We start from the raw sequence: 5,215 nt of genomic DNA, 5'->3' as shown, positions 1-5,215 counted from the left end.
ACAGTTGAACACCTGTGAAAACAAGAGCAAAGAAAAAAGGGGAGGGGGCACGAGTAGCAATACTGATGTCCTTCAATAGGTAAATGGATAAACTAACTGTGGTACATTCATGCAAAGATAAAAGGAAATGAGCTACAAAGTCATGAAAAGAGATGGGGGAAATTTAACTGCAGATTGCTTAAATACATGTCTTAAATACACATCTGAAAAAGCTACATACTGTGCTTCCAACTACATGAAAAGGCAAAACTATGAAGATAGTAAAAAACAAACAACAACAACAAAAAAAACAGTTGTTGCCAAGGGTTTGAGGCGGGAGTGAGTAAGGGAGGAAGGAAGGAATTGGTGGAGTACAGGGGATTTTTAGGGCAATAATACTGATCTCTGTGATGCTGTAATGGTGGATACATGTCATTACACATTTGTCAAGCCCACAGACTGTACAACACAAAAAGGTGAACCCAGTCATAAACTGTAGACTTTAGTTAATAATAATGTGTCAGTACTGGCTCGTTAAATGTACCACACTAACGCCAGATGTTAATGACAGAAGAAACTATAGAGGGTAGGGAGAGGGAGGGAGGACAGGGAGTATATGGGAATTCTGTACTTTCCACTCATATTTTCTGTAAACCTAAAACTGCACTAAGACAAAGTTTATTAATTAAAAACAAACAAATGAAAAGGCCATTAATGGCTAGGATGTGAACACCTGATCATCAGAGAGCTCTGATGGAGTCTGTAGCCTTGCTCTTACAGGCACTGCTAGACCTGGGCTGGGGCTTTGTGTCCTTCAGTATACAGCAATATACAGTACACATGAGTCGCGCAGTCATGAAAAAATTACATTGGGTATTTTACTGTGTGTAGGAAAGCTATTATATTAATTTTTACCATATTAGAATGTTTTGGTCTCAAACCATATATGATGGAAAATTTTCACACAGAGTTCCTTTAAAAATGTCCCAAATTGACATAGTTTTTGCATGTCTAATTCCTTTTGGCACCTGCTCCTTTGAGGGCAAGAACAGAAAAATCATCCAGCCTTTAATGTGGTCAATTTTATCCTTTGAAGCACAATCTTGTTGAAAATCTGTAAAACTTAACACCTATGCTTTTGTGAATTAAACTGTGATATTTATTAATTAGAAAACTTTTTGCGAATATAATTACATATTCTGCAATTTTTTAAATTTGGGGGAATATCAGTTTGTTTTTGGTTTGTGATATAGTGCCCAAGTAGACACTGGATCTTTATAACTGATGTGTTTCTCAATTTCCCTCTCACTGATAGGATGAAAAAAAGCATAAGAGAGATTTCAGTATAACACAGATAGCATAGGTGAACATCTTTGTTTTCCCATTTATGTGCCACGAGGCTACCTTAATTCTTTCTATATGAAAGTAAATTCCCTTAATAATAAAAATATATTTTAAAGGTTTTTTAATTTTTTATTTTGAAATAATTATAGACTCACAACAAGTTATAAAAATAGTACAGGCAAGGCATGGTGGTTCACACCTGTAATCCCAGCATTTTGGGAGGCAGAGGTGGGTAGATCACTTCAGCCCAGAAGTTCAAGACCAGGCTGTGCAGCATGGTGAGACCTCATCTCTACAAAAAAAAAAAAAAAAAAGCAAAAACCTGGTATGTTGGCATGCGCCTGTAGTCCTGCTTACTCGGGAGACTGAGGTGGGAGGATTGCTTGAGTCCTGAAGGTTGAGGCTGCAGTGAACCAAGATTGTGCCACTGCACTCCAGCCTGGACAACAAGGTAAGACCCTGTCTCTAAATAAATAAATAATAAAATTAGTACAGAGAGGTACTATGCATTCTCCATCCAGCTTCTCCCAATGATAGCAAATATTAACATGATTAACAGATTTTTCATACACAACAAAGTATTTCCAGTCAATGACCATATTGTTTTTAATTAAGCAGATTACATATTTTTCAATAATTTCAACAGCCCTCTAGACGAATTCACTTTATTCATCTACTGAGATTTAACTAATATGATGGCTCTTTAGCATGCCTTAGAATCAGCTGCAGGCACGTTAAACCAGAGGTTACTGGGTTCCTCCTCCAGAATTTCAGATTCAATAGGTTTAGGGTAGAGAACCAGAAGCTGCAGTTCTAATAGGTTCCCAGGTGATGCCAATGATAGTCGCCTGGGAACCAAAGAATGAAAACCACATAACCTACAGCTAATTTCATGTTTTTAGAATGTAAGCTTAAGAAACTCAGAATGAATTTGAAAGTGAAAACACAACTAGTGAAAACTAGACATTTTATTATCTCTAAATGAGTAGCAGAAGAGGTTTGGGAACAACCGAGTCTGGCCAAAGTACAAAGGTTGTATCTTCAATGAAATTAAATTACTAGAATGAAATTGTGACAATGAAAGCTAAAACTTAATCAGTGGAATTGCTCTCTGTCTGAAGAAAATAGGTATTTATAGGGAGGGAATGATCTGTATGGATTTTAGAAAAAGAACATCTTCCAAGGTAAAATTTGTGGTTATTCAGCATTACTCAGAAGAGGGAGCACACTGAGGAAGTGATATGAATAATCAACCTGGAATGAATGATCATGCATGTACCAGACTTGGTGAGACTAATCATTGAGAGCATTTATCTCTTTAATTGTTACATTTGATTTGCATGTAAGAGTTGCACTTACCTATTCTTTTTCTGGCAAACTTCTGATCCACTTGGAAATTATGTATTTTTTTTCTTGAGACCAGGGTCTTGCTCTGATGTCCAGGCTGGAGCACAGTGGCATGATCATGGCTCACTGCAGCCTCGACTTTCCAGGCTCAAGTGATCCTCCCACCTCAGCCTCCCATGGAGCTGGGACTACAGGCATGAACCACCATGCCTGGCTAATTTTTATATATTTTTTTCTAGAGGCAGGGATTTGCCCTGTTTCCCAGGCATGTCTCGAACTCTTGGGCTCAAGCAAACTGCCTGCCTTGGCCTCCCAAAATGCTGGGAGTACAGGCATGAGTCACCGCACCTGGCCAGAGGTTATATTTTTTGAAGTAAATGAACGCAGAGGCATTATGAACTATTTATTGATCTCATATGAGTTTTGTTAGTCCCTAGGCTGTATCAACTCTAAGGACCCAGACAATACAGAATTTCTAGATATGCAAGTGCTGGTACTTCTAAGGGCTTATTGGGGTGATCAAATTGTGTACATATCTGTGTATCTCCTCTCCATATGACAGTAAAACTACTGTTTATACATTCTGAAAAATTATCCATTTTAAATACATGAAATTTTTCTATTTCCTAGAACTCCAGAGAAGAGACCATGATGTTAATTACAAATGTCAGTGTTGTCAAGAACTGTGAAGGTTCTGAGATTTTTACCCTGCTTTCTGGCTTACAAGTTATGTTGCCACAGTTTCATGGATACTGAAAAAAAGACAAGATTCCTGGACCAGAGATGAAAGATAGCAGTAGCCAGTGTCAGAATTTTTGTGCTGGTTCTCTGAGCTCCAACACTTACAGGACAACACAAATGGGGCAAATGACAGCTGTAACACACTGTTGGTTGTGTTCCAGGAAAGGAACCTGAACTTAGCCAGAATCTTTTACAATGGGCAGTGAGCATGCCTGCCCTTTGCTTTGGAATGAGATATTCTCTTTGTTATACTGGATATTAGGCATGCCTATCCATTGCCCCAGAGGCTTGACACTGTCTCTATCTTCTAAGGCTGTAAGCAAACCTTTGTTCAGAAGAGCAACACTTTCTCCATTTGCCAAGTCCATTCACTATACAAACACCTTTGAGATTATCCACAAAAAAGAGCAGTCACAATATGTGCATAAATGTGAAAGACCCATGGAGAATTGTCTCTCAACCAGTATATATATATATACATAGCAACAGTTCTCAGTTCTGAAAACACTAATAGATTAATGATTTTCTTCCAGAAATCTTATCCTTCCATGATCCAATTCATATAAATTAGTGCTAGATAAATCTATTACCTAGGCTAGTCTACTTTGAGGTAAAGGTGGATTTGTGGTAATATATAATGGCATATATAATTTGTTTTCAATTCATGTCCTTTCAAATACTCCTTTTTCCCCTTAATATTTCTAATTATTTCCATCATTGCAAGTTTTCATAATGATTATTTGGTTTCTATTTTTCTCTCCTTTAGAACTGTTAAAAGTGTTCTGATTCTGATTTTATCTCTGTAAAATAACTCACTGCTTTTGAGTCACTCCTGAATCTTGAAAACTTTGAAAGGTTAGTAAAATGTTATGCTGTTTCATTATTGCTGTGGTAGCTACAGTTTTCTTTTCCTTCTGCTTTTTGTGCCTTTGTTTATGTCATGCTACGAAATACTTTTGATCCTTTCCTGATAACTTGTACCAGACATAATGTCTCCTATCAGAGATCTAAGTCTGCAGCAGAAAAGAAAATACCTATTGTGCATTTATGCTAATTGGAACATACTGTCTTGTTTTCTCTTCTTCATTGAGATGAAGAAAACAGTAATTTTGTCTCACTTAATTTTTTTAGAAAGAAATTTTGCATTTTACACTGAATAAGAAAATTGTTGTCTTTTTAAAATATAGCAGATAACTTTGAAAAAATTCCCTGTCACATGTGGTTAAACTCTAAGGGAAAAATTATGACAACCATTTCTAATTTTTGCAACTATAATTGTCTATGGCAGATTCATTTGATGTGGATATTAGATTTGTAGGGAATGGAACACTCTTGAAGTCTGCTATCCTTTTATTATAAGCAAGCTGCTCACTGTAAGAATAAAAACAGTTTTAGCCACTTTAAAAGCTCATTATTTTGAGGGGCAGGCTTTGGCTTGACAACTAGGACAAATTCTGGCTCATGGCCAGCTTTGTTTCCTTTCATACAAATATTCAGTGATTAACTAAACTCACAGAGCCTTAGTGTGGAAGATGTAGTAGGAATGATTCAGTTCTACTGGTTTTCAACCTCTTATATGGTATAAATCCACCAAACTCCTGGGTCTCACCATGACAGAAAAAAATAGTAAACAACAACAAAATGCAAACACAAAATTTTATGAGTTTTGTGCTTCCTTTCATTATAATAATGTCCTAAAATTTGTTCAAAAGACTCAGGCCTGCCATCTATGCTGCATATATATATTTGTGGTAAATTAGCAGTGGTTGAGACCCACTGCGAGTTTCAAGATTAGAAAACAGGC

This window comes from Hylobates moloch, unplaced genomic scaffold, assembly GCF_009828535.3.
Source record: "Hylobates moloch isolate HMO894 unplaced genomic scaffold, HMol_V3 SCAFFOLD_6, whole genome shotgun sequence".
Lineage (NCBI taxonomy): Eukaryota > Metazoa > Chordata > Mammalia > Primates > Hylobatidae > Hylobates > Hylobates moloch.
The sequence above is the reverse complement of the archived record's forward strand: the minus strand, read 5'-3'. Positions refer to the sequence as shown.